This window comes from Symphalangus syndactylus, chromosome 10 (assembly GCF_028878055.3).
Source record: "Symphalangus syndactylus isolate Jambi chromosome 10, NHGRI_mSymSyn1-v2.1_pri, whole genome shotgun sequence".
In the NCBI taxonomy this organism is placed as follows: Eukaryota; Metazoa; Chordata; class Mammalia; order Primates; family Hylobatidae; genus Symphalangus; species Symphalangus syndactylus.
The window spans coordinates 66419388-66438764 of NC_072432.2; the positions used below are offsets into that span (position 1 = coordinate 66419388).

At 37.3% G+C, this 19377-nt stretch overlaps 1 protein-coding gene across 2 annotated transcripts in view; it reads left to right on the plus strand.

The window, feature by feature from the left end:
* Positions 1–210: 210 nt before the first annotated feature.
* Positions 211–19377, plus strand: part of GC (GC vitamin D binding protein) — a 64978-nt gene continuing 45811 nt past the window's right edge. The window contains exon 1 of one of the 2 annotated variants that reach the window (XM_055297373.2): positions 211–389. The gene's annotated coding sequence lies outside the window, so the exon portion shown is untranslated. Of the gene's footprint in view, positions 390–1691; positions 1808–19377 lie in introns of those variants that run through there. The other variant, XM_055297374.2, reaches the window with a different exon arrangement.

Consider the following 19377-nt stretch of genomic DNA (forward strand, 5'->3'; position numbering starts at 1 on the left):
AGGGCAAGGAGTAGGTTCAAGGAAGGGTAGGGGAATTTATCTTAAACAGGTTTGTTTACTTATGTTGATCAGGAGCTGACCTTTGTTCATCCATGCTGTGTGACTGCTCCCTGAAAGGGGGAATAGTGCTAATTACCCACAGATTGTGTTTACTCCAGGCTTTCAGCACTGTCTGTATTGAATAAAAGCAAGCAGCTCCAGCTGTTTGGGACCGCTCATTCTTCGGCCACTAGTGCTGGGCAGTCCCCTAGCTTCTCTTACACTGCATACCTGTGTCTGAGTACTCCTTTCATCCGTCAGTCAGCCAGGGTCTGCAGCACGAACCCAGCAGCTGGTGCCCCGTGTGAGGAACTCAGCAACAGACTGTGACAGAACCCTTGAGAACAAAGGTAAAGCGACTGTGCAGTCAATAAGCAATGGGTGCCTGCTTGGGATTTCCATGTTTGAGGGAATTTTCAAGCTAGGGTTTCATCATGGGACAACAGTTATCAGCTCAACAGCAAATATAAAAGTATTGAAACAACTGCTTAAAGCTAGCAAAGCCTGGGTTTCCCAGGCTCAATTAAGGGACCTAATGCAAACTGTTGTTTCCCATAACCCATGATTCCTGGGAGAAGGCATGCCTAGACCTAGAGCTCTGGGAACAAGTGGGGAGAAATCTTAAACAATATCATGCACAAAGGCAACGAGTCCCAGTAACATCTTTAATGTTATGGGCCTTAGTCAGGGCTGCTTTGGCCCCGCTCTACACAGAAGAGTCTAAACAGGGAAGGGAGGAGGAACCACCACCTACCTTTCTGCCTCCTCCTCCTCGTCCCTCAGCCCCGCTGTTACTAGGTAAAGATACAAAGGAGGAAACAGAGGTTTTTCCTGAGCCCCCTCCCCCAATAAACAGGAAAAAAGAAAAGGGATACACTACAGTTATGGGACCCTATCTTAGGCAAGCAGCATTAGAAGGGTAGCTCTTGGCCTGCCCAGTGATGCAAGATCAACAAGGCAATCAGGTATATGAACCCAATACTTTTGACACTTTTAAAGAGAAAAGGAAAAGCATTAGAGAAAATGGAGCTGCTAACCCATTTATGAAAGGATTAATTGAGGCCATAGCAGATAACTTCCATATAACCCCATGGGACTGGTCAGTGCTAGCTAAAACAACTTTAGAGGCCAGTCAATACCTCATCTGGAGGGCAGAATATGATAAGTTGTACAAACAACAAGCCAACCAGAATAAATTGGCTGGCAAAACATAAAGGCTGCAATGCTCCAGGGGAGGAGTCCCTCTGTTAATATACAACCTCTAATCATGCCCATCCCTGTTAATCCTTGGGAACAGGGCCTATTAGCCTATGCTGCATGACTGCTTCCTGAAAGGGGGAACAATAATGCTAATTACCCACAGATTGTGTTTGCTCCAGGTTTTCGGCCTTATGTCTGTATTGAATAAAAGCAAGCAGCTCCAGCTGTTCACACATTTGAATACAGCTGGTCCAACTGTTCGGGACTGCTCATTCTTCAGCCACTAATGCCAGCCAATCTCCTAGCTGCTTTTACACTGCATACCTGTGTCTGACTACTCCTTTCATCCATTGCTCACCCAGGGTCTGTGGGACAGACCCAGCATATAATTAAGCTTATTGTTAGAGATTGCATACAAATATTTGTCTAAGACCAAAGTTGATGCTCTTTTCACTGTTTTTTCAAAGAGATTGCTTACTCCACCAGGAGAAAGATATCTACCTATTCTACCACTGGTGATCATCTGGACTAGTCCAACTGGTAGGAAATGCTGTGGTCTTGGAGTGAGGTACTACATTCTAATTCCAAATAATTTCAAGTTACCATTGGTACTCTCTGAGCTTCAGTTTCCTTATAAAATGAATTTACAATGTTCTGACTACCAACACAGAGGATTGCTGTGCAAAGCAAATAAAATTAAAAGTATAAGAAAGTGATTTGTTGATTGTCAAGGAATATTGATGTGTATGAGAACTGTTAGTGGTGTTAGCTCTCATCTATATCCATTCATATTGTCAAAAGACAGAGTATGTTGAGAGCAATGAGTTTATGCCAAATTTTCTGAGGAAATGAAATAGAATCCCAAATCTCTGAAGTAAGATCACCAAAAGTAAATAATACATAGAATACCAGAAATAGCTGGTATTTTTACTGCACTATTGCCTTTTATATTTAATTGGATTCATTTCTCTGAGTGCATCATCATATAGAACTTACATGAAAATACCTTGAATAAAAAAGAGTTTGTAAAGTTATTTATCATCATTGATTATGCATTAACTTCCTGTTTAAAATCTTCACATTTGAAGTGAAACTTGTGTGTACTTACTACCAGGGAATCAACAGAGGTTCCACTTTTTAAAGGAAGTAACTGGATTAGACATAGAATGAGAATAAAAACAATTTTTCTGTTACTGGAAAACAACTTTCCTTTACTAGCTCTTTTTATGTTCAGCCAAATCAGAGTACATGTATGGCATCACACGAAGAGTTTGTTAAATCTTTGGATTCTACAAATGTTGACTGATATAAGACAGAGGAAGAAGTAAAATAACAAGCCTCACTCTTTTTAAACTTAACACTCCCTAATCCTATCATGTGGTATAAGCATAGCAACACATTATTCATAACATATTCTTTATTATCAGACTGTAAGTTCACCAGATCCCTTTCTTTCTATCTCATTCACATATTTGAATACAGATGGTCCCTGACTAATTATATAATGGTTTGACTTACAATTTTTTGACTGTGATGGTGCAAAAGCTATACATACTCAGCATGCTCTTCAGTGTAAGACAGGGTTGTGGCTGGATTAAACTCATCATAAATTGATTATATCATTAAGTCAAAAGAACACTTTTGGGGTAGCAATTTGACAGCTATCCAATCAATTCAATAAAAGGAATGCCTTAATGGCACAAATTAAACTCTCGGATATCAAGAATGAGCAAAGAACTTGATAGTACAAGTGGTTCCTAACTGCAATGGTTCAACTTAATGACTTTTCAACTTTAGGATGGGCTTATCACAGTATTAAATGTATTTTCAACTTATGACATTTTCAACTTATAATGGGTTATGGGCATGCAGCTCCATTGTAAGTCTAGCAGCGTCTGTATTGTATACGTTAACTTTTAAAAATTCCCTATTAATATTGCAAGTGCTAATTAGGCCATCCTAAAGATCTTGTTTTTCTCTAAAAGACTGCATTGGCCTAACCTAATCAGTTCAGACATATCTCTGTGCAGACTACCAAATCTCATTTTGCATGTGCATAATCCTAGAAGGTAAATGTCAATCCAGAAAAAGAAAAGGATACACAAAATTAATATGAAGCTTAAACCCCAAATAAGCACTAATTGCATTGATTAAAAGCACTAGATAACCTAAGACTATTAAAATAGTGAAATGTTAACTGGAATAGATAAAAACAAAATAATTTAAATGATAAATTAATGATGCTATTCACATAATGGTTTATATCTGATGTTCAGAGGCAAGATGAATAAAATCTACTGTCCAAACAAAGCAAGAAATAATGAAGTTTTAAAGGCTACAGTAAAGTCAATTACTTCAAACAATTCAATATTTTGTTCACTTCCACAAAATTAGAGAACAATTAACCCGGCATTTTCAAACACTTAGTCTTTCCAGTACTAATACTAATTTTTAATCTAAGCATTGTAATTGACTTCCAGGGTAGGCAATAAAAAAAAAAGAAGAAAGAAATGGGAAAAATAGGAAGGAAGGAAAGAAAGAAAAAATTACCACGAAGTTTAGAGAAGTAGAAATATTTAAAAAGTGACATCCAGTTATTTTAAATTTTAGAATAAAATATGCTAGTTAAATTTACTCTTAGATAATTGCCTCATTATTATTATTCATTTTTATAGGCAAAGTTTAGATATATTTTAGGTATTTTAAAATTGTGTGCATGTAGAGTATTTCCTCTTTTAGGTATGTGCCATACTAGCGTTTCTTCCATAAGAAACCATTAAGGAGGTACCTGTTTTCATGTCTTGGACAGCAGGTGATGTAAGTTTGAGATTTCTGTGAGTAAGGAACCTCATAAAGTGAGTCCCGAAGTTGCCCCGGCTCTCTATGTGTCAAAAATGTCCTGACCTCAGTGTACCAAGCTGGAATCCAAGCATAGCACAATGGTCGCACTGAGCTGAAGAGGCAGAGGAGTCTACGGCAGCAAAACCAGTGGAATTTGCAGGGCAGAGTGCTAGAGGAGAAGTCTGCATGGGAGCAGCAAATGTGCTCAGAAGACTATGGAGGACTTAATTTATGACTTTGAGATTGTAGTCATTCTAGTAGGTGTAAAGCAATATTTCATTTTGGTTTTGCTTTGCATTTCTTTACCTCTAGTGAGGTCAGACTCTTCCATGTGCCTATTGGATTTGTGTATCTTCCCTAGAGAAATATCTATTCAGATCCTTTGCCCATCTAAAAATTTGGATTATTTGTCTTTTTTATTGTTGGGTTATAAAAGTTCTCTCTTCTGGATATGAGGTCCTTATCATATATATGACTTGCAAATATTTTCTCTCAATCCGTGGGTTGTCATTTCATTTTCTTGATAGTATCCTATGAAGCACAAAGTTTTAATTTTGATAAAGGTCATTTTTCTATTCTATTTGATATTCATTCTTTTGGTATCATATCTAAAAATCCATTGCCAAATTTGAGGTCATGAGGAGTACCCCTAATCTTCTAGAATTTAGTTTTCTTAATTTGTTCTAAAAACGTAATAGTGAAATAGTGTAAAGTATCTGATCATTAGAGAAATGCAAATCAAAATCACAATGAGATACCATCTCATGCCAGTCAGATGGCAATCATTAAAAATTCAAGAAACAACAGATACTGGCAAGGCTGTGGAGAAATAAGAACACTTTTACACTATTGGTGGAAATGTAAATTAGTTCAACCACTATTGAAGACAGTGTGATGATTCCTCAAGGATCTAGAACCAGAAATAAATCCCAATACTGGGATTGCTGGGTATATACCCAAAGGAATATAAATCATTCTATTACAAAGATATATGCACACATATATTTACTGCAGCACTATTCACAATAGCAAAGACATGGAACCAACCCAAATACCCATCGGTGATAGACTGCATAAAGAAAAGGTGGTACATTTACACCATGGGATACTGTGCAGCCATAAAAAGGAATGAGATCATATCCTTTGCAGGGACATGTATGATGCTGGAAGCAATCATCCTCAGCAAACTAACATAGGAACAGAAAACCAAACACTGCATGTTCTCACTCATAAGTGGGAGCTGAACAATGAGGATACATCAACACAGGGAGGGGAACAACACACACTGAGGCCTGCCAGGGAGGGAGAGCATCAGGACAAATGGCTAAAGCATGCAGGGCTTAATACCTAGATGGCGAGTTGATAAGTGCAGCAAACCACCATGGCACACATTTACCTATATAACAAACCTGCATGTTCTGCACATGTATCTCAGACATTAAAGTAAAATTTTTTAAAAAAAGTGAAGTGTCAGCTATAAATCTCCATGAATTGTGTGTTGACTGTTCTATTGTTTACATGAATGTCCTGTGACATAAATTGCTTCAAACACTGATATCATCAAATTTGGCCTCCTTGGTAGTGATAGCTCCTGAGGCCAGTGTTTGAGATTTGTTCTGACCCCAAGAGGGCTCCTCACAGCTGTATCTATCCCTATTCCTTTCCAGCAATCTAGCCACACTACCGCTTAGACTACATCTCCAATGAGTCTATCAACCCCCCTCCCCAATTGCCTTTCACCACAACCTTCACTACTTTTTTGTTGTAAATGAAATCAGTTTCTTTGGGGAGAGATTCAGAGCTCTCTATGCTAGAGTATGCTTCTCCTTCCAGGTAAAATCTTCGAGACGTTGGTCTGGTGTTGTCTGCTGGTGGGCACAATGTCATGTTTCTCTCTAATAGACCCCCACACTTTAGAGCTGAGTACTCAGTGGAGGGGGAAGGTGTCAACCCCAGGTCCCCTTGGCTTACCTCTCCTGACCTACGACTCCTGCCCACAAGCCAAAGCAAGAGCAATCAGGATTTAAATATTCTCAGCAGTGTCATGCCCAAGGTTGAACCTACATCTTACGAGCTAGGGCTGGACAAAAAAGAGCACTGGTGAGCCACACTCACCAGGAACTTAGCCTCACCAAAAGTAGGTGAGGGCAGAAGAAGAAAGGCTGTCATCCCGCCCATCTTGGGAAGATAGCCCTCCATTGAGAGATGTAGGTAAACAGAGTCCTGTTCTCTCAGTTATATCTGTCTTGCTGAGCTGGGAAGCAAGAAGGGAATGAGTGGATCTTGGTTCAAATATTGCAGATTTACTTTTCTTACCAAGTGTGGTAGATTTTCTTGAGTAAATGCTTCTTCATTTGCTATATGCCCCTAGAACCATTTCCAGAGACTTGAAATGATTCTTTTTAAGATAAATTTTCACCCATTTCACTATAGAATAAGTCCATGAAGCTCCTCACACTGTCATGCCAAAAGGGGGAACTATGGGGTTTCTTTTTGGGGATAATGAAAATATTCTAAAATTAGACATAGTAATGATTCCCGAATCTGCAAATACACCAAAACCCATTGAATTTCATACTTTAAAAGAGTGAATATTTTGTATTTAAATTATATCTCAGTAATTCTTCTTCTTAAAAATAAAAGGATATATGAGACTTGCCTAAAAGTGGCTACTAAGGTGTTGAGAATAAAAAAAAGAGAGACTAGAAGTTAAGTGGTGCTAAAAGATACAGACACTCCCATCCATCTATAATGGAAAGACCTCATTATGAGCTTTTTTACACCCAAGTATCCAGCTACGACTCCAGAAAGACTAGACCTTGGAAGGCTATACCTTAATACACTAATAAAGAAAGGCTTTTTGTAGACTCACTCTTATAAAGTCTAAAATCCAAGTCATTAAAAAAGCTATAGGAGACTGGGTTTGGAGGATGAGTCCCCCCAGTTAGAGGTGCTTGGGAACCATTTTGTCCCCTCCACATATCCACCCTAAGAAAAGACAAATCTAGCTCACACAGATTCAAGATGATTAACCAGTAACTGAAATGCCAGTAGAAACAAAAGTCAAAGTTTTACAGTAAAAGAACACAGAATCTTTGTAATATCTCTTTAACAATGTCTATTGTATAGTAAACAAAATTACTGCACTTGTAAAGAAACAAACAAAAATAGTCACTCATAGTTCAGATAAAAATCAGTCAACAGAAACCAACTCTGAGATGCTGCAAACACAGCATGTAGTAGACAAAGATTTAAAGCAGCTTTTATCAATAAAATGAAAACTTTAAAAGATAATATGTTGGAAGGATTAAAAGCAAATATAGCCAAGTGAATAGATAGGGAATATCAGCAGCAAAACAGGAACTATAAATTAAAATCAAATGGAAATTCCGAAATGAAAAATGCTAAAATAATCTAATGAAATTGGATATATCAGAAGAGCAATGAACTTGAGACTAATGAATAAGAACTATCCCAACTGAAGAACAGAGACAACAAAGGTTGAAGAAACTGAGCAGGCACACATGGGATAATATCAAGTGGTCTAACAAAACATTGGGAATATGTGTAACTAAAGTCTTAAAGAGAAGAAAGTGAGAACAGGGCAGGAAAGTCATCTAGAAATAATGGCTGGACATTACATAAATTTGATTTTTAAAAAACCATTGACTTGGGAGAAGCTCAATGAACCCTTATCAAGACAGATATAAAGAGAATCATATGATCTTCATTCAAGATGGCTGAATGGGAACAGCTCTGGTCTGCAGCTCCCAGTGTGATTGATGCAGAAGACAGGTTATTTCTGCATTTCCAACTGAGGCACCTGGTTCATCTCATTGGGACTGGTTGGACAGTGGGTGCACCCCATGGAGGGCGAGCCGAAGCAGGGTGGGGCATCACCTCAGCTGGGAAGTGCAAGGTGTCAGGGGATTTCCCTTTCCTAGCCAAAGAAAGCTGTGACAGAATGTACCTGGAAAAAAAGGCACGTTTCCCTCAGTCTTAGCAACCTGCAGACCAGGAGATTCTGTCCCCTGCCTGGCTCAGCGGGTCCCATGCCCACAGAGCCTTGCTCACTGCTAGCGCAGCAGTCTGAGATTGAACTGTGAGGCTGCAGCTGAGCGGGAGGAGGGGTGTTCTCCATTGCTGAGGCTTGAATAGGTAAACAAAGTGGCTGGGAAGCCACTAAACTGGGTGGAGCCCACCACAGCTCAGCAAGGCCTACTGCCTCTACAAATGCCACCTCAGTGGGCAGGGCATAGCTGAACAAAAGGCAGCAGAAACTTCTGCAGACTTAAATGTCCCTGTCTGACAGCCCTGAAGACAGTAGTGGTTCTAACAGCATGGCATTTGAGCTCTGAGAATGGACAGACTGCCTCCTCAAATGGGTCCCTGACCCTGTGTAGCCTAACTGGGAGACATCTCACAGTAGGGGCTGACAGACACCTCACACAGGCAGGTGCCCCTCTGGGACAAAGCTTCCAGAGGAAGGATCAGGCAGCAATATTTGCTGTTCTGCAATATTTGCTATTCTGCAGCCTCCACTGGTGACACCCAGGCAAACAGCATCTGGAGTGGACCTCCATCAAATTCCAACAGACCTGCAGCTGAGGGACCTGACTGTTAGAAGGAAAACTAACAAAAAAGAAAGGAATAGCATCAACATCAACAAAAAGGACATCCACACCAAACACCATATGTAGGTCACCAACATCAAAGATCGAAGGTAGACAAAACCACAAAGATGGGGAGAAACCAGAGCAGAAAAGCTGAAAATTCTAAAAACCAGAGTGCCTCTTCTCCTCCAAAGGATTCCAGCTCCTCGTCAGCAATGGAAAAAAGTTGGATGGAGAATGACTTTGACAAACTGACAGAAGTAGGCTTCAGAAGGTCAGTAATAACAAACTTCTCCAAACTAAAGGAGCTGTTCTAACCCATCACAAGGAAGCTAAAAACCATGAAAAAAGGTTAGACGAATGGCTAACAAGAATAAACAGTGTAAAGAAGACCATAAATGACCCGATGGAGCTGAAAACCATGGCAAGAGAACTTCGTGATGCATATACAAGCTTCAATGGCTGATTCAATCAAAGGGAAGAAAGGATGTCAGTGATTGAAGATGAAATTAATGAAATAAAGTGAAAAGACAAGTTAAGAGAAAAAAGAGTAAAAAGAAACTAACAAAGCCTCCAAGAAATATGGGGCTATGTGAAAAGACCAAATCTACATTTGATTGCTGTACCTGAAAGTGACAGGGAGAATGGAACCAAGCTGGAAAACACTCTTAAGGATATTATCCAGGAGACCTTCCCCAAACCAGCAAGGCAGGCCAACATTCAAACTTGGGAAATACAGAAAACACCACAAAGATACTCCTCGAGAAGAGCAACTCCAAGAAACACAATTGTCAGATCAGATCCACCAAGGCTGAAATAAAGGAAAAAGTGTTAAAGGCAGCCAGAGAGAAAGGTCGGGTTACCCACAAATGGAAAACCATCACACTAACAGCAGATCTCTCAGCAGAAACTCTACAAGCCAGAAGAGAGTGGGGGCCAATATTCAACATTCTTAAAGAAAAGAATTGTCAACCCAGAATTTCATATCCAGCCAAACTAAGCTTCATAAGTGAAGGAGAAATAAAATCCTTTACAGACAAGCAAATGCTGAGAGATTTTGTCACCACCAGGCCTGCCTTACAAGAGCTCTTGAAGGAAGCACTAAACATGGAAAGGAACGACTGGTACCAGCCACTGCAAAAACATGGCAAATTGTAAAGATCATAGATACTAGGAAGAAACTGTAACAATTAATGGGCACAATAACTAGCTAACATAATAATGACAGGATCAAATTCACACATAACAATATTAACCTTAAATGTAAATGGGCTAAATGCCCCAATTAAAAGATACAGACTGGCAAATTGGATAAAGAGTCAAGACCCACCGGTGTGCTGTATTCAGGAGACCCATCTCACATGCAGAGACACACGTTGGCTCAAAATAAAGGGATGGAGGAAAGATCAAAGAGACAAACAAGGCCATTACATAATGGTAAAGGGATTAACTCAACGAGAAGAGCTAACTATGCTAAATATGTATGCACCCAATACAGGAGCACTGAAATTCATAAAGCAAGTCCTTAGAGACCTACAAGGAGACTTAGACTCCCACACAATAATAAATGGGAGACTTTAACATGCCACTGTCAATATTAGATAGATTAATGAGACAGAAGATTAACAAAGATATTCAGGACTTGAACTCAGCTCTGCACCAAGCAGACCTAATAGACATCTACAGAACTCTCCACCCCAAATCAACAGAATATACATTCTTCTCAGCACCACATCACACTGATTCCAAAATTGACCACATAATTGGAAGTAAAGCACTTCTCAGCAAAAGTAAAAGAACAGAAATCACAACAAACTGTCTCTCAGACCACAGTGCAATCAAATTAGAACTCAGGATGAATAAACTCACTCAACACTGCACAACTACATGGAAACTGAACAACCTGCTCCTGAATGTCTACTGGGTAAACAATGAAATGAAGGCAGAAATAAAGATGTTCTTTGAAGCCAATGAGAAAAACGTCACAATGTACCAGAATCTCTGAGACACATTTAAAGCAGTGTGTAGAGGGAAATTTATAGCACTAAATGCCCACAAGAGAAAGCAGGAAAGATAAAAAATCAACACCCTAACATCACAATTGAAAGAACTAGAGAAGCAAGAGCAAACAAATTTAAAAGCTAGCAGAAGGCAAGATATAACTAAGATCAGAGCAGAACTGAAGGAGATAGAGACACAAAAATCTCTTCAAAAAATCCATGGATCCAGGAGCTTGTTTTTTAAAACAATCAACAAAATTGATGGACCACTAGCAAGACTAATAAAGAAGAAAAGAGAGAAGAATCAAATAGATGCAATACAATATGATAAAGGGGATATCAGCACTGATCCCACAGAAATACAAACTACCATCAGAGAATACTATAAACACCTCTATGCAAATAAACTAGAAAATATAGAAGAAATGGATAAATTTCTGGACACATGCACCCTCCCAAGACTAAATTAGGAAGAAGTTGAATCTCTGAATAGACCAATAACAGGCTCTGAAAATGAGGCAATAATTAATAGCTTACCAACCAAAAAACGTCCAGGATCAGATGGATTCACAGCCGAATTCTACCCAAGGTACAAAGAGGAGCTGGTACCATTCCTTCTGAAACTATTCCAATCAATAGAAAAAGAGGGAATCCTCTCTAACTCATTTTATGAGCCCAGCATCATCCTGATACCAAAGCCTGGCAGAGACACAACAGAAAAAGAGAATTTTAGACCAAAATCCCTGATGAACAATGATGTAAAAATCTTCAATAAAATACTGGCAAACCGAATCCAGCAGCACATCAAAAAGCTTATCCACCATGATCAAGCCAGCTGCATCCCTGGGATGCAAGGCTGGTTCAACATATGTAAATCAATAAACGTAATCCATCGCATAAATAGATCCAACAATAAAGACTACATGATTATCTCAATAGATGCAGAAAAGGCATTTGATGAAATTCAACAGCCCTTCATGCTGAAAACGCTCAATAAACTAGGTATTGATAGAACGTATCTCACAATAATAAGAGCTATTTATGACAAACCCACAGCCGATATTATACTGAATGGGCAAAAACCAGAAGCATTCCCTTTGAAAACCAGCACAAGAAAAGGATGCCCTCTCTCACCACTCCTATTCAACATAGTGTTGGAAGTTCTGGTTGGGGCAATCAGGCAAGAGAAAGACATAAAGGGTATTCAATTAGGAAAAGAGGAAGTCAAATTGTCCCTGTTTGCAGATGACATGATTGTATATTTAGAAAACCCTATCGTCTCAGCCCAAAACCTCCTGAAGCTGATAAGCAATTTCAGCAAAGTCTCAGGATACAAAATCAATGTGCAAAAATCACAAGCATTCTTATACACCAGTAATAAACAGAGAGCCAAATCATGAGTGAACTCCCATTCACAATTGCTACAAAGAGAATAAAATACCTAGGAATCCAACTTACAAGGGATGTGAAGGACCTCTTCAAGGAGAAATACAAACCATTGCTCAAAAAAATAAGAGGACACAAACAAATGGAAGAATATTCTATGCTCATGCACAGGAAGAGTCAATATTGTGAAAATGGCCACACTGCCCAAGGTAATTTATAGATTCAACACCAACCACATCAAGCTACCAATGACTTTCTTCACAGAATTGGAAAAAAACACTTCGAAGTTCATATGGAACCCAAAAAGAGCCTGCATTGCCAAGACAATCCTAAGCCAAAAGAACAAAGCTGGAGGCAACATGCTACCTGACCTCAAACTATACTACAAGGCTACAGTAACCAAAACAGCATGGTACTGGTACCAAAACAGAGATATAGACCAATGGAACAGAACAGAGCCCTCAAAAATAATACCACACATCTACAACAATCTGATCTTTGACAAACCAGACAAAAACAAGCAATGGGGAAAGGATTCCCTAATTAATAAATGGTGCTGGAAAAACTGGCTAGTCATATGTAGAAAGCCGAAACTGAATCCTTTCCTTACACCTTACACAAAAATTAATTCAAGATGGATTAAAGGCTTAAATGTTAGACCTAAAACCATAAAAATTCTTGAAGAAAACCTAGGCAATATCATTCAGAACATAGGCACAGGCAAGGACTTTATGACTAAAACACCAAAAGCTATGGCAACAAAAGTAAAAATAGACAAATGGGATCCAATTAAATTAAAGAGCTTCTACACAGCAAAAGAAAATACCATCAGAGTGAACAGACGACCTAAGAATGGGAGAAAATTTTTGCAATCTACCCATCTGACAAAGGGCTAATATCCAGAATCTACAAAGAACTTAAACAAATTTACAAGAAAAAAACAAACAACTCCATCAAAAATTGGGCAAAGGATATGAACAGACACTTCTTAAAAGAAGACATTTATGTGGTCAACATGAAAAAATGCTCATCATCACTGGTCATCAGAGAAATGCAAATCAAAACCACAATAAGATAGCATCTCACTCCAGTTAGAATGGTGATCATTAAAAAGTCAGGAAACAACAGATGCTGGAGAGGATGTGGAGAAATAGGAATGCTTTTACACTGTTGGTGGGAGTGTAAATTAGTTCAACCATTGTGGAAGAGAGTGTGACAATTCCTCAAAGATCTAGAACTAGAAATACCATTTGACTCAGCCATCCCATTACTGGGTATATACCCAAAGGATTATAAATCATGCTACTATAAAGACACATGCACATGTATGTTTATTGCGGCACTATTCACAATAGCAAAGACTTGGAACCATCCCAAATGTCCATCAATGATAGACCAGTTTAAGAAAATGTGTCACACATACACAATGGAATACTATGCAGCCATAAAAAGGATGAGTTCATATCCTTTGCAGGGACATGGATGAAGCTGGAAACCATCATTCTGAGCAAACTATCACAAGGACAGAAAACCAAACACCGCATGTTCTCACTCATAGGTGGGAAGTGAACAATGAGAACACTTGGACACAGGCTGGGGAACATCACACACAGGGGCCTGCCAGGGAGTGGGGGCTGGGGAAGGGATAGCATTAGGAGAAACACCTAATGTAAATGACGAGTTAATGGGTGCAGCAAACCAACATGGCACACATATACCTATGCAACAAACCTGCATGTTGTGCACATGTACCCTGGAACTTAAGGTATTAAAAAAAAGAAAGAAATACTTAGGTATAAATCCAATGAAATACATACAAGATCTATGTGAGGAAAACTACAACCTCTGATGAAACAAATCAAAGAATAACTAAATGAATGGAGAGATATTTTAAGTTCATGGATAGGAAGATTCAGTACTGTCAAGGTTTGCGTTCTTTCCAAGTTGATCTATAGATTTAATGCAATCCCAATAAAAATCCCAGCAATTAAAAAGAAAAGAGAGAGAATCATACAATGCATATCTGAGGATAATCACTGAAAAACAAAGGTAAAGTAATCATCTTAAAAGCAACCAGAGGAAAAAAAAAATACTACCCACAAGACAGCAATGAAAAGAATGACTGTCAACTCCTTATCAGAAGATGATGAAAAATTATGTTTATAGTGCTAAAAAAACTTTTAAGCAAAAATAATAGCTTTGAAAGAAAAGTTTATGAAGCCTGAATAAGCAAAAGGTATTTTAAAAATAGTACTAACAATGGGATTGGTAAATGATATACTGTTGTAAACTTTTTAAATGCAGGAAATGTGATATAAAAATATGATGTATGAGGTGTGAAAATGTGAAGAAAAAACTGTCAGGTATAAAATAGAAAGTGAAAAGTGTAGGATGAAAAACCAATAAACTTGGACATATTAAAGATAAATCGTATTAGCCCTAGAGAAACCATTACAATTTAACAAAATTAATAGCTTGAAAATCACAAATATTAAAATAAAACAATAAAATATTCAACTGAGACAAAACAGTCAGAAAATGAACAAAAAAAGGAACAAAATACAGAATAAAAAAGTGGAAAGCAAACATGAAAAAATAATCAGAATGTACATTCAAAACCAATCACAGCAATAAGAACATTAAACATAAATGAACTAAACACTCCAAGATTATGTCTTGATAAAACAAGCAAGATGTTTGAATGGTTCTTTTCAAGAGATTCACTTTAAACACAAAGACACAACTAGATTGAAAGTAAAAATATGTAAAAAGATATACCATTTAATCATTAAGTATAAGAAAGTTGTCATGGCTATATTATTAGGTTGGTGCAAAAGTTTTTTTGGTTGGTGCAAAATGGTTTTTACCATTGAAAGTAATGGCAAAACTACTAAATGAGAACATGACCTTTAATGGCAAAAACCACAATTACTTTTGCACCCACCTAACAGTATTAGACAAAATAGATTTCAAGACAAAGTATTATCATAAAGAAGGACATACTGACCAAAGGAATAACTTATCAGAAAGATAATCATTACAGTTCTGTATGTGTATAATAACAGAGCTTCAAATTTCAAGAAGCAAAAACACAATAGACTAAAAACTATAAGGGGAAATACTAAAATTCTCAATGGGAGTTGGAGATTTTAACTATCCTTTCCATTTTCTTGCCCTTTCCGGTTTCTAGGGGCTGCCTGCATTTCTTGGCTCACAGATCCCTTCCATCTTCAAAGTTAGCAATCCCATCCCTCCAACCTCTGCTTTCCTTCTCACATCTCTTTCACTATGATATTCTGCCTCATTCTTCTACACTTAAAGGACCTTTGTGGTAACATTGAGCCTGCCGTAATAATCCAAGAAAATCCTTATGTTTTAAAGTAAACTGATTAATTTTATCTGCAACCTCAATTCCCCCTTGCCAGGTAACATAACACAATTACAGGTTGCAGGGATTAGGGTGTGGGCACCTTTGGTCGGCCATTATTCTGCCTTTTCCTGGCTTTCTAGATGGCTCTAAAAAGAAATTCCTGAAAACTGAGAAAATTCATTTATCCTTCAGTAAAGAGAATCTATTAGATCACCTAATATTTTAACTTATTTTGTAATGTGATCCTGAAAACTTTTTAAAACTCACTCATATAACCCAAGTTAATGGTCAGCTTTATTTATTCAAATTACCAGTCCTTCCTCTTTAGAGTCCTGTTCATTAGAGAATGTACAGAAAACAGCATTATTAGAAGCTCTTAATAAAGATTAGCCAGGCTATGAAAATTAACATTTGTTCTATTTTTGAGGACTCCATTCTATTCCTGGAAATATATATATTCAAAATCTAAATGTATATATGTACATTTGGGGACATCTATCTGGGTGGTTCACATATGGATGTTTTAGTATATATTGGCTTATTTTCTCATTCTCTCACATATTATATTTTATCTTTTATTCTCTTCTTTTCTCCATTCTCTCATTTTCTCTTTATCACCTTCTGCTTCTCTTTCTCTCTATACTTAATGCAAAAATATACTACAATTGTCAATACTTGTAAAAGTAATTACACAGTTTTAATATTCAGACCTGTTTCTACAAATTACCTGGCTCCAGTGTTGGAAAATAGTTCAATAAAAAATTATTATAAAACCATTTTTAATTAAGTGAACCTAAATATTTTTACTTAAGAATACTAAGAACCTAAATATTTTACTTAAGAACATTTAGCTGACACTTAACTAGTTATGACTATACATTTAACAGTGATTATTATGGCATTCCGCATTCCACTGAACAATAGAGGTGGAAAGAGGTGTAGCTGCCTCTCTGTGATTATCAGCTAAGTCTCATATAAACCTTGTTCCTGCACTATTTTTTAAATTGTTTTCAATTTCTTTCTTTCTCTCTTTCTTTTCTTTCTTTCTTTCTTTTTCTTTCTTTCTTTCTTTCTTTCTTTCTTTCTTTCTTTCTTTCTTCTTTCTTTCTTCTCTCTTTCTTTCCTTCTTTCTCTCTTTCTTTCTGTTTTTTTTTTCAAGCAGAAGATAAAATCATTTGCATCTAGTATGAACCATCATTTCTCTTAAATATATGTTTCTCTTCAGGGATGTATATTTCTTTATGAAAGTGTTTTTGGGAAAGTTATGGTTATTTGGCAGTTTGTTATACAAGACCTCATAAACTAGTACAGCCTTAGTAAAGAGCGTCATGGCAGAAGTCAATTTATCTCTAATTTTACCTCAAATTTTTATTTTAAAATAAATGAAACCATTTGGTTAATAAACTCATTTTTATTTGTCAGCATTTTCTGAACTCCTGCACTCTGTGGAGTATATTTCTATAACCGCCCCTATTGTTTTAAAATATGAATAAATCATTTGCAGATTTTCATGAAAATCCAAGTAAAATTAAAAATGAATTGACTTGTTCATGAAAACCATGATTACTCAAATTATACCTGGATTTCAGTGAGCATAAACGAATTATGGAATTCTAGCATGTCTTTCATTTTTAAATCCAGGGTTGATAAATTTTTCTAGGCATTTAAATTCCTTCATTAAACTGATTATGACTAGTGTTTACTACATTCAGTTTCTATCTGTGATAGCTGTTGGGAATACCAAAATGAAGGTGATTTAGCTACAGTAGGAGTACTGTGGGAGAGCAAAGCACAGAGGAGGTGGACTCAGCACAGCCTGGAAATTTTGGGTGTCTTCCAAGCTCCAGAGTCATGGACCCAGCTGCCTATTCAAAATTCCACCTGAACACATCTTCCTTCAGACTGTGTGTCTTCTTCAGTGTCTTCTATTTTGGAGATTGGCATTAATATCCATCCACTTGCACAAGCTAGAAACTTGGGCATAACTTCTCACTCTTCCCCCCTCAGCCAAAGTCTAGTCAATTACCACTCTCTGATGATTCTGTATCTTAAACCATCTCACATCTCTGCCAGCACCACAGGTCACACTTCTGTCACCCCTTGCTTGGACTTCTAAAGCAGTCTTCAAACTGTTTCACTGTATCTACTCTTACCCCTCCTACTCTCTGCACCCTCACAACTCAGCACACTTGTCATTTTGTCTTCAACCTCTGTCTTCCTAGCTAGACTAAGAAGATCCATGAGGGGAAGAGCCATGTAGATCTTTTGACATGGTAGTACCAATAGCTTGCATGTTACTTGGTACAAAGTGGTATGAATTAAATATATGTTAAATGAATAAACGAAAGGTTGACGGACAAGGGACAACAAACACATAAAATAGAGTAAGGAAAAAAAAGAATGTGAACAAAGACTGTGGAAAGCTCAATAGCACAATGTGTTCAGTGAACCACAAGTAGTTCAGCTGTACTTAATTTTAATGTACATGCACGGCAAATAATCCTTTTTAGAGGTAAGTAGGATGAATTCACGAACTTTAAGCACAGGCATTGGCCTAAATCATTTTAAATATGGAGGCAGTAACACAGTCTTATTTGCATTTTTGATAAATAGTGACAGCAACAGAGGGGAGAATGATTTAAAGGCAGGTTAGTTAGAATGCCTTTAATTGCAAATTCAGCTAGAATAAGCTTAAGTAAAAAGAGATTTATTACAAGGATATTGGAATTTCTCATGGAAGTCAATCATAGCTAAATGGCTGGGCTATAAGAATTTTCTGAAACCTGGATTGTATTCTGTTCCTCTCTGTACATCAACTTTAAGGATATTACTTTGATCCACTAATATCAATTTCATCAGGTCATTTATCAGGAAAAGATACTGATAATGCATTTTAATAGTATAAAGAGAATCTGAATGAAGAGGACACTCTGACAAAATCATTCTGAAGAAGGTCATTTCTACAGGAGTACTCTAAGAGTTTTTAGAAGCCTGTCACAGCATTAAAGGAAGATCCTGTTCTGATAAAGAGCAGTTATCAGTGTTATCTTTTAGTAACTAAGCCTTACTAAAAGAAGATACATGGGTTAGACAAAAGAGCTAAAGACAGGCTTTATCTGCCTCACAATTTTGCCTGGAACTAGCCCTAGTTAGGGAGAGATTTGCGTTTCCTCTGAAGCCAATGGCAAGATGGAAAAAGAGGAAAGAGGGAAGAGGCTACTTCAAATCAGTTTTATACAGGAAAAACAGCTCCTGCAAAATTCAACTGCTTATATATTCAATAAATAATTCTTGTTAAATATGTATTTCAGTGATACGTTTCTGAGTTGCTATAACTGCTGCTGTCATAGACAATGTCAGAAGGTTTGATTTGGTCTTTTTCACCCATTTTTTCCCCATCTGACTTACTAGAGTAATCATTGTCACATGAGGCCTCTCATTTAGGCCAATTATGATTATTTCTTCCCAGTTTTAGAATCACAGTAAGCAATCAACATTTGAAAGATTAAGGAAAGTTACATAAATAAGACTGAAAAAAAGGCTCATATATTTAGCTACTAGCCTGTTTTGCCAAATTTCAGTTAGAAAAATTCAGCCAAGAGAATGCATTTGGCAGCTTGTATAGAGATTTCTCAAGAGGGCATCTAAATGAGATGTTGCAATTCTTGCTACATGTAGTTTATCATTAAACAAACGTGGTAAATGTTATTGCAAAAGCAGAGATAAAGTTTAATTTTTTAAAAAATGAAAGAATGAGCTGGTCTTAAACTCTGTATCAAAATTCGTTGAAAATAATCTGAGTGTGTCTTTTTGAATGAACTAATCAGAAGATGACTGAAATACAGTTGAATAAAAGGGATACAGAAGTATAAATACAGTATATTATCTTAAAGAAAAATTAAAACTGTAGCAATATGCTAATGTGTTA